This window comes from Panulirus ornatus, chromosome 1 (genome assembly GCF_036320965.1).
Source record: "Panulirus ornatus isolate Po-2019 chromosome 1, ASM3632096v1, whole genome shotgun sequence".
Lineage (NCBI taxonomy): Eukaryota > Metazoa > Arthropoda > Malacostraca > Decapoda > Palinuridae > Panulirus > Panulirus ornatus.
Window position 1 is genome coordinate 81,636,150 of NC_092224.1, and position 12,500 is coordinate 81,648,649.

Consider the following 12,500-nt stretch of genomic DNA (forward strand, 5'->3'; position numbering starts at 1 on the left):
CACCCTTCTCTACTCTCCCATTCACCACAGCCACAGCATCCTTTACCACTTACCTCGACGTTCTGGACTGATTGTCCTATTCACCAACGTCAGGGTTCGAGCCCCACTGAACAAACACATGCATTCAACACTAGTCGGTCCCCAGCAAAAAGAATATCTTTGGTTTGTCGTTAAACTTGTGAACTCCGTGGAGTACAGAGGACAGGTCTGGAGAGACTTATAATCTTATATGTTAATCTTGATTATAATATCTCTTAATCTAGATTAACTACATTTTCTCCACCCGTTAAGTTATCTGCACGTAATTCAAAATGATGACTTGATCTATTTCATTCCGCTGGCAATCCTCCCCTCCAGTTTATACTTTTCCAAAACAAGGAACAGAGAAGGGGGCCAAGTGAGGATCTCCCTTCCAAGGCTCAGTCACCTGTTCTTGACGCTACCTCTCTAACGCTGGCGACTATGTATAGATAAAGGCGAGGCTGTATCACTGGCAGTACAAGTCTCGACAGAAAATACTGGGTCACTTCAAAGGACTCCACACCTTTCCATGCCACTAGAAGTAGCGCAGACGTGGGTCGCCGCCTTCAGAAACACCAGGACTCTCTCTCGCACATGTCGGTCCCTCGGTGATTACAAAATATATAGGACAGTTCTGAATTGAATTCTTGTCCGTGTAGTATCGCTGGTCCATCTGTATGTTAATAAGGGTGACGTGTGTGTGTGTGTGTGTGTGTGTGTGTGTGTGTGTGTGTGTGTGTGTGTGTGTGTGTGTGTGTGTGTGTGTGTGTGTGTGTGAAGAAAACGTTTCTGCCGCCCTCGAGCCTAGCTTACAAAGATAAGGGTATTGTGAAGATAAGGGTGTAGTCAAGGAGAGCAGAGAGGACACACACACACACACACACACACACACACACACACAGAATGATCCAAGCTACAGAAGTGAACTTGGTAAAGATAAGGTTATTGTGAAGATAAGGTCAGAGTTAAGGAGAGAGTGGTAGACACACACACACACTGATCTCAACCAGGGCTCAGGGGTGATCGGCCGACCATGAACCTGGATCTATGAAGGTAATGAGTACAAGTGAACACAAGATGATTCAAATTGTTAGCTTTAACTCTGGCCTTGACCCTAACTTAGTAAACATAAGGTTATCATAGACATGAGGAAGTAGGGAAGAGGAGTGTAGTTAATCTACATTAGTGAAAATAAGGATGTTGTGATGACGGGAGAGTAGTAAAGGTAAACATAGTGAACGACACAATAAACCGAACTAAGTTGATGTCAAGCCAATAATGCTACTAAGAATTCAAAAAAAATTCTTACCACGACCAATCGCAAGGTTTCTCTCGCTTCAATGCGCTTTGTTCCCTTCAATTACATTGATCATTAAAAGGTAATTATGATTTTGCCCATATAAAATGAACCAGTAAAGATCTCATCAGTTGATAAACACATATGGCAATATTCAGGGTAATAAAGGAAGGTTTCAGATCAATATACATTCATGCAAATACAATCATCCAACAAGGTGCCATGACACCGTAAATGGTATCCTTACCACATTACATAAACAGACAGTACGCAAAGATATATATATAATATATATATATATATATATATATATATATAATATAATATATATATATATATATATATATATGATCATTATCTTGTGGAGGCTAAGGTGAAGATTAGTATGGGTTTTCAGAAAAGAGGAGTGAATGTTGGGGTGAAGAAGGTGGTGAGAGTAAGTGAGCTTGGGAAGGAGACCTGTGTGGGGGATAGTACACGAATCTGTGTTACAAGAATGGAATAAGGTGAATAATGATAAGTAATGGGAGTGAGATAATATTAATAATAATATAATATATAATAAATAACAAATGTAAAAAATATAAAACAATAATAAAATATAATTATATTTACATTAATCGATATTTCAGTGATGATATATATAGTATGATATTATATCTGAACTAATAATGAGGGCAGATTCTAGTATCATGGAATCTTTTTTCTATTTGTTTGACAAAACCAACTGGCACAATCAGTGGGTGGGTCTGTCTGAAAACTCTTAGCAAAGTTAGACGTCAGGAGATTTTTAACACATACATTTGCCCCTTGTGTGTGTCCTAATACCACTTTAAACTTTTGAATAGATGTTCTGGCACAGCCACAAAAGGTACTCGCCAATTTGCATGGGAGCCATGGGACACTTCATACAATGGTCGTATAATGTGGGTGATAAAGTAGTGAAGGAGATAAGGTGATGATGAGTTGAAGGATTTGTGATATGTGCTAGGGTGTTCCAATATGGGTTTTTGTGAGGAGATGTGTGAAAGTAGGAGGATTCTGTGGGAGATTTTCACAGGCCAAGGGTATACTTTTATTTTTTTTTTTCTTTAACGTTCGTGAAAGCACGGATTTGGACATCGTCATCCCACTGCCACGGATCTTAGGCCATCTTATTCACACACCACAGTGTTTGACCTACTTTTCTTCACTGTAGACAGATATGTTGTCATGCATCACTCAGACGCCACGGAGCTTGAGATTCCGAACCCACACATGCACTAGTACTATATGTCACTTACACCACAGCACAGCACGTTGATCTCCACAATTCACCAAGCAAGAGCTTGATGCACCTCACCTCCACAGGCCACATCACTTGTGTACTTCCATTCACACGCACAGGAGTTGATCACCTCCACCCACCAAGCATCAGACTTGGTGATCTCCATCACACGAGCACGCTGCTTTCACTTAACTCGACGTTCTGGATGATTGTCGATTCACAGTCAGGGTTCGAGCACAGAACAAAAATGATTCAAAATATCGTCCAGCAAAAGAAATCTTTGTTGTCGATTAACTTGTGATCTGGAGTAAGGTGAAGGTCTGGAAGAGACTTAACTCTTGGATGTTTAACTGATATAATATCTTGAATCTTTAGATAACATACATTTTTCCACGTTAAGTTAATCTGACGTAATTCAAAAATGATGGACTTGAATTATTTCAGGTTCGTGGATTCCTCCTTAGTTTAATTTGTTTAAACAGGAATGAGGGGTGGCAAGTGAGGTAAATCCTTCAAGGCTCAGTCACTGGTATCTTGGCGCAACCGTCTCTAACGCTGGCGCTTGTATGAGAAAGGCTGGCGTATCATGGCAGTACAGTCTTCGACAGAATACTGCGTGTGCGATTCAAGTAGAACTGCAACTTTCCATGCCACTAGAGTGCGAGACGTGGTGTCGCGATTCAGAAACACCAGGAGCATCTCTCGCAATGTCGGTCCTCGTGATTACAAATTATTAGGACAGTTTGAATTGATTCTGTCGTGTAGTATCGCAGTCCATCTGTATGTAATGGTGAGGGTGAGTGTGTGAATGGTGTGTGGAGTGAAGTGATGTGTTTGTGAGAAAAGGAGTGATCTAGTAGGGATGTGAACCATGGAAGCGGAGTGGATCATAGGAGAGGGGAGGCGAAAACTTTGGAGCCATTGACAACAACAATCAACACACTACCGAACACACAAAATGAGTATGTTTAGAAGGGAACATGGTTCAAAAGATAAGTTATTGTAATAGGTCGAGGGTATAAGGAGAGATGTGCGAGGAATACACACAATGATTCATACCTGAGCAAGTGATCGGTCGACGATGACTGGTTATGATAGGTAATGAGTACAAGGTAACAAGAGATGTTCGAAATTTAAGCTTACTCTGGCCTTGACCCAACTGAGTAAAGGTGTTTAAATGACATTGGGAAGTAGGAATGAGTGAGGATGTAGTTAACTACATAGTGAAGATAAGATGTTGTGGAGAGTGGAGGAAGAGTAGTAAGAGGAAACATGAGTGAGACACAATAACGAACTAAGTTTGTTGTCAAGCAATAGATGTACTAAGAAGTCAAAAATAATTCTCCACGAACTATCGCAAGTTTCTTCGCTTCATGGCGTTGTTCCTTCATTCATGATATTAAAAGGTAATTGATTGCCGCATTATAAAATGAACAGTAAAGTTATAGTATGTAAATATTGGCATTTCGAGGGTATTAACAGGTATGGTTTGGCCATTTACATTTCATGTCAATTGCATCATCCAAAGGGATGCCAGACGACTAAATGGTATCTACCAACATAAAAAACAGACAGTACAAAGAAAAAATAATATAATATATATATTATATATATATATATATATATATATATATATATATATATATATATATATATATATATAATATATATATATATATACCTCCACTGATGAGAATCGAACCGCCTCAACAGGGCAGGCAGGAGGCGGCGGGAGCTCTACTACAGAGCTACGAGGTGATAAAAAATGAAATAGCCCATCCTAACGTAATGGAATATCTGTCCGTCCTAATTTAGGCAAAGTGAGTCTGGAAGAGCAGGGGGAGGGGGGGAGTAGTTCCCCTATACCCGGTAACCTTTACTAGCTATACCAAGTTCACTGGATATATATATATATATATATATATATATATATATATATATATATATATATATATATATATATATATATATAAATATATATATATATATATATATATATATATATATATATATATATATATATATATATATATATATATATATATATATATATATATATAATATATATCGATAAATACGATGATCACACCAGTCCGTGATGATAGTATGAAGGTGAAAATCGCACTTCAGTACGAGTTCATACAATTTTACGTAACAGATGTAATTTTTCTATACATGCGAGTTATTCAAATCCCAACATCACGCTTGAGTCCCGCCGTCCAGCACTAATCAGTACAGACCAACCACTGTCCGCTTTAATGTCAGTAACCGTTGTAAGGGAGGGTGATTAAGGGGTTCACGTGGCCCGTGACCTGGATAGATGGGCGTGTCTCGAGCAACTTTTTTTTCTTTGTTTTCTGTTTTGTCTCATCATGATCTGGTTAATGATAGGATGGGCTTTAAAACTGCCTTGGAACAAATCAAAGTTTTTAAGTGTGGCATAATCAGCAGAGGGGTATAGAATAACAGGATTTTCAAGATCTATGGGATGATCATTTTCATGACAATGTTATGCAATCGCATTTTCCTGGTCATCCCTGCGTACTGCATGACGGTCCAATGCGCTATATGCTTTATCATGCCTCACACCCTCCTGCATGTTCAGGCCCAAGACATTTAAGGCCTTTTTCACTCTATCCTTCCACATCTCCCTCAGGTCCTCCGTTTTCCTTATTCCCTCCACTTCCAGCACGTACATCCTATTAGTCATTCTCTCCTCACTTTATCCTCTCCATATACTCAACCCATTTCAGCGTGTCCGCTTCAGGTTTCTCATATATATGTTCCTGTTGCTACCAGACTCTCTCTCTCTCTCTCTCTCTCTCTCTCTCTCTCTCTCTCTCTCTCTCTCTCTCTCTCTCTCTCTCTCTCTCACATTGCTTATTTGATCAACCCTCCTCGCACCAAATACTGTCCTCAAACATTCCATATGCATCACGTTCACACTATTTCTTACTTGCTTGTATAAGACCAATGCCTCGCGTCGACACAACGCCGTCGGAAATACTATACCATCACAAAAAAAAGAAAATACAATCTCTGTCCTCACAGTTAGTGACCTCTCTTTCCACACAGTCCTCACCCGCCCTATGGCTCACTTCAGCCTTCATGATTCCATTCGATGTCATGTACACTACCAGGAATGGATTTAAGCACCCTACCTCCTCCACGCTTTCTCCATCAAAACTTAAGCTATAACTTATCTGTCTCTTTCCAATACTAAACCTAGTATACTTGTTCTCATTCACACCGACTCTCAACGTCCTCCTTTCACACACTTCCAAACTCAGTTTTTTCACTCGAATCTGCCGCTAGCTCCATACAGTCTGCAAACAACAACTTATTCACCTCCCAGGACCTTCAACCCTGACAAACTGAAGACCATCCCTCTCTCTAAGACTCGCATTCACCCCCCTCACCACCTCATCCATAACCAAATCAAACAGCCATGGTGACATCACACATCCCTGCTGCAGACCAACCTTCACCCGGAACCCCTTACTCTCCCCTCCTCTTACAATCACATGTGCCTCTTGATACAAACTCTTCACTGCTTCTGACAGCTTTCCTCCCACACCATACATTCGTCAATACCTTCCACAGGGAAACCCAAGAAATCCTATCATACCTTTTCTCTAGATCCATGAATGCCACATACGACCATTCTGTTGTTCTAAGTCTTTTTCACGCTGGTTCTTGAAAGCAAACTCCTCAACCGCACATCCTCTTCCACTCCTAAAACCACATAGTGCTGTGCATGCTATTACCATCTCAATCACCACTATCCTACGCAACTTAATAGCCATACTCAACAAACTTGTACATATGTAATGAGAACATTTACTTTTATCCCACTTGCCTTTATACGACAGCATTACACAGGCATTTCGTCAATGCTCAGGCACCTGTCCATGACCCATATATACGTACACTGAAAATCCTGACCAGCCAATCATGCAGTAAAGTCGCCTTTCTTGAAAATGTCAACTGCAATCGCATCGACTCCAGCTGCCTTGCCGCACTTAATTTTACGCAAGGCTTTCATCACCTCCTCTCTTTTCACATAAACCAAAAATAACACTCTCATTTCGCATACATGCTAGGCCCAAACATCTTACGCCTGGCACTCAATCACCCAACACATTCAAGAGTAACTCAAAATACTCGCTCCATCTCCTCTTCGCCTCTTCCTTACCTGTTCCAAATTCTCCATATGCTTCACTGTCTGATGCTCCTAGCCATCTGTTCCGCTGTTCTCCTCACATTACTAACCTACTTCGTAATGCATTTTCTTCTTCTCCCTGAAGTTTACCGATACTCTCTCACTCCAATTTTCATTTGCCATATTTTCCAGTCCACGCATCTTCCATCTGACCTCCTCCCGCTGTCTCCGGTGCATCTTCCCAATAACTCGCACTCCTTCCCAGCTCGTAACGCCAACACAACTCTCTCGTCTCTTTCACAAGCAACTTTATTTCCTCATCCCACCACTCACTAGCCTTTCTCACCTGGCCCACATCCCACCTTCCACCAAGTACCACATATTTCTCTCGCACAAGTGAGCACTACTTTCCTAAATACCTCCCATTCCTCACCCACTACACACACACACACACACACACACACACACACACACACACACACACACACACATATATATATATATATATATATATATATATATATATATATATATATATATATATATATATATATATATATAAGATTTTTTTTTTTTGCAAGACGTCACAGAGGTGTTTACCAATGGCATCTTAGCTACGTCTCTTCATTGTATATCAAGTGACTGTATATCCCCTGATGATGTGATCGTTGCAAGAAAGTGCTCTTGGGAACTTGTTTCATTTTCCTAGTGGTTTTATGCATACACTAGTTCACTACTGTGAACTCTTGTAATATATATATATATATATATATATATATATATATATATATATATATATATATATATATATATATATATATATATATATATATATATATAGGTAATGAGATTGCCTTGATTAGGGCATTCAGCTCCCCGTGCCGTCTGAGCAGACATCAAAGTGATCATCTAACAGTGAGAACCCAGAGAAGAGCAGTTAAGATAGTACCTGAATTCAGAAAGATGTTCCATATGAGAGGGTGAGAGCTAAAGAAGAGAGAGGAAAAAAAGAAGAGAAAAAGGGGAACCTAATCACAGCACTCAAGCATCTAGATCAACTGGACGACACTGACACGGAGCAGCTCCTCGTAATATGCCGTACCAGAGGAACCAGAGACCAGTGCAAGGAACAGGTGAGGAGGTTGGTTCAAGAGGACGCCACAGAAAGTGGTGTTTCAGGGTGAAAAAGTGATGGACGGAAAGGGCACTGAACAGGGGAAGCCATGAACGCCGTCTGTGTGTAGTTATGTTTTAAAAGGCTACTTGGTGGCTGAGTTAAGGAGATGTGGGGGGGGGGGGGGACCCATGAGTGCAGAACCCTCGTCCCGTGCTCTAAAGGCAAGTAATCACACACACACACACACACACACACACACACACACACACACACACACACACACACACAGACGGACGGACGTAAGTATACATATACACATCTACACAAACACAGGCACTAACACACACCCACCCACACACACACACACACACACACACACACACACACACACACACACACACACATACACATCCGAAAAGGGAGCGAGTGCTTGACACTCAGCCGACCAATGATGTGTGACGAGACCATAACCCACCGTGTTACAGACCATTGGTGTGTTCACCGAGCGTGCTCCAACCCCCGCCAGCCTCTGGGGCGAGGGTTGAGAGAGAGAGAGAGAGAGAGAGAGAGAGAGAGAGAGAGAGAGAGAGAGAGAGAGAGAGAGAGAGAGAGAGAGAGAGAGAGTGTCGGGATAAGAACATCACCGCAGACCCTGGCAGGTGTAGCAGGCATTGCCAGGATGTTGCTTACCACTGAAGATATACCAACAACACACACACACACACACACACACACACACACACACACACACACACACACACACACACACACACATCCTCGCTCGCTCAGGTCTCCTCCCCTCCTCCTCCTCCTCCTCCTCCTCCTCCTCCTCTTGCTCCAGCCCTTTCCCGTCGCGTTATGTTACACCGAACTGCGGCGCTTCACTTCATGTCGCTATTTTCCTTCCCTTCACGTTATCTCACCAACGTACCAGACTTACATATGAAGTTTAAAGGTATCGTGACCATGTGGTGATCTAACTTTAGCTTCTCTCTCTCATATATATATAAATATGTATATATATATATATATATATATATATATATATATATATATATATATATATATATATATATATATATATACATATTTATATATATATATATATATATCTCCCGTCCGTTGATCACGAGAGACAGGCACCGTGATCATGTGTCCAGCATCCTCCGGCATGAGTTCAACGCTCGCGCCAACTGCTCAGTATAACCCCACGTCTTCCTCACCCACGGCAGCCAAGCCCGGTCCTCCTACCGCCCTCATCTGTCTTGCCTTTACCCTGTTCCCTCAGACGCCTCCGGAGCCGTAGATCGCTACCGTATTAGGGGCACCCCTTGGCAACAATCTCCGTGTGAGTGTTGCTTCCCACCACCCACGCTAGTCTTCTTCGGCTCTACCTCATATCCTGATTTATCTATTCCCCTTCCAGGAGGAGCACTTCTCGCCATTCCAGGGAGCGCAACTTCGGCAGGCGACCATTTGCATAAACAATTTTCCTCGTGTTGCCCTGCCTGCATACAGAGCATTGCATGTTTGGTCCTTTTCTGCAGGTGAATTTTATTGAGGGGTTGGGGGTGGTGGGAAGGGCGGGAGGGTAGAGGGAGGAGGAGGAGGAGGAGGAGGAGGAGGAGGAGGAGGAGGAGGAGGAGGAGGAGGAGGGATTCTTCTTAATGGAGAAAGTGTGTGTGTGTGTGTGTGTGTGTGTGTGTGTGTGTGTGTGTGTGTGTGTGTGTGTGTGTGTGTTTATTTGTTTTGTTAAATGATGGAAGTTTGGGTGTAAGTGTTGGTGGGGACGGTGGGTCCGGCGTAGGTGGATGGATGCTTTGTTTACGTACTAAGTGTTCCAGTTGGCCTGTGGAGAGAGAGAGAGAGAGAGAGAGAGAGAGAGAGAGAGAGAGAGAGAGAGAGAGAGAGAGAGAGAGAGAGAGAGAGAGAGAGAGAGGTGAGGGATGGCAGGGTGGCGAGAATGGTCAGTGGGTCATGGTCTTCAAGGGGCCCGGGGTGGTGGATCGATCGTTATCCTTCGGACAGAATCATCTGCTGACAAACACTTCTCACATATTCATGTAAACACAGACACATTCCACACCCTACAAAGTCGACCCCGTAACAAGTGCTGTAATAATCTAACAAACTCCGAAAATGGTCGTAAGTCCCCGTGGGCTTTGAAGAACAGACTGGTTACGTGAACACTTCAAGGTGCTTTTCTTAAATCCTTAGAATTCAACGTGAAAATTAGGGGTTCATAATAGCGAGTAATCAACCTGCTTTGCGATTAATCTCTTGGAGGAACTTGGTCCCACAGACCAAGCTGCCACACAATGAAGAGACCTTCTTCCTCGTAGTTCTATCAGTAAACATAAGCTTTTCCCCCTCCAGTCAGAGATGGAGGGCCAAGGAAGACCTCCCTGTGCTGGAAAAAAAAAAAAGGAGATAATTCATTTATGATGACCCGAAAAACACGAAGAACCCGACCCACGAGAAGAAATGGGCTTATCACATGTTCTGGAATGACTCCAGGAATACTTAAGTTCCAGAGTCGCTGATACGGGTATAACTGTCGTTCATACTGGTTAGTTCCTCGACGGTGTCCTTCGTCGTCGACTTACGACCGTAACTGGTGAGTAACTGTGTCTCCGTAACACCAACCATACATTATGCAAACGGAGGGAGGGGATAACGGAAGGATAAACCGGAGGGACAAGCTCTCTTCCTCCTGCCTTCCATAGCTGTGCCACAGCTTCCAGCGTCGTCAGGAGGGAGGGTTAATAGGTTAGTTTCACGGAAGGCATGGACATCGTACCCCAGGAGAGACCCAAGCCATCTCGTCTACACAGAGCCGTTCATTAATTCCTTTAGCCCAGCGAGCGTGAGGGGACGACTGCTACAACTACTACTACATCTTCGTTTCCATCGCCTGGAGACGCTGGCCACGGTAATGTGACCACGAGACCGGCGGCTCCGCTCATTAAATGGGGCACACGGCGGGGAGCCAGTCAGAGAGAGAGAGAGAGAGAGAGAGAGAGAGAGAGAGAGAGAGAGAGAGAGAGAGAGAGAGAGAGAGAGAGAGAGAGAGGCAGATTCCTGGAACACAACCCTTCAACTCCCGACGCGCATGAAGGTATCGCGATCACTCATACCCACAGATGGTGGTGGGTGCGAGTGATGATCTTCCGGAGAGCAGCACTCAGGGGAAATCACTGAGTGCTCAAAAGAACGCAGCAAAGTGGCGACTACCGGTCCAATTAAATGTTCGTTTGCCAGAGTACTACAGAAAAAATAAAAAAAATAAACACGAAAGTAACAGTAATCAGCGTATCTTTCCCTTTACTTTTCGTTTAAGTTATACCAGTGGAACTCTTGCAGACAGGGAGGGGTCTATCAATAAGGTATATGGACAGGCAATTAGCACACTCAGGTTACATGTTTTTTTCATGTCGGACAGAAGTATTACCCGAGGTGTGAAACAACGAAAAAAAAGAAACAAAGAAAACAGATCAACGAGGGGAAAAGAATGAAAATAGAATTTTTTTTAATGGAGATGAAAAACCAGCCTTTTAAAAGTTGGCAGATCTTTGCTGCTAAGGGAAAATATGAGACGGCCAACAACTCCAAAGCTTAGCGGTGTAAGGAAAGAAATAGCCGTCACAAGAGCCTAACCTTCTTGTAACCGTTACCTATAGCTACACAGGGATCATATGACACGGTGGCCTACCACGCTCCACATTACCGGAAGGCTGAACTTTGCCAGACCTTGATCATAGCAGCAAGTCTGGACAACGCCTCCTGGGTCGACCAAAGCATAAACTGAACTGATGAAATGCAGCCGTAAATCTGACTGCTGCTTTTGCAGCTTTCAAAAGCAAACATGTTTGTCAGTCCAAGACTACGTGGAGGAACTCGGAACGCAACCTTCGTTTTTCTTGTTCGTTTGAAGACTACTGAAAAGATTAAGCTGCAGTGATCCAGTTTCTGTCCCCATCCTACCCAGCTATGAATAGTTGTGCTCAGAACGAAACAAAGACAAAGCAAAGCAATGGATACTGTAAGTGTAATTATGGAGAGTCTCGTTTCATCTGTACCTTTGTAACTGTAATCTGAAGTCTCATTTATCTGTAATAGTGTAACTGTAGCTTTAAAGTCTCATTTATCTGTATCATTGTAACTGTAACTCTAGACAGCCTCATTTATCTATACCATTGTACCACTGTAACTGCCACTTTGAGGTCCTATTAATCTGTACCAGTGTAACTGGAATGATGGACAGTTCTCATTCATCTATATGACTATAACTGTAACTTTGAACAGACTTCTTCATCTGTCCCATTGTCACTATAACTTTGAACACTCTCTTTCACTTTGACCACAGTAACTGTGACTATGAACACTCGCATAAATTTGTACCATCTCTTGAGTACCGAACCTAATGATGAGAGTATCAGGGAACATATCCGATGCACTTCAGTGGAGGCACTTGTAGCACACAGACCCCAGAGTTAGTATGATACATGGTGGATTAAATGCAACCCAAGTACATGTAAAGCAATGAGGATGAGGCACAGCAAGACAAAGGTCCCAATATGATTATCATCTTGCAGGACACAAGCTGCTGGTATCTGCGTGAGAGAGAGAGAGAGAG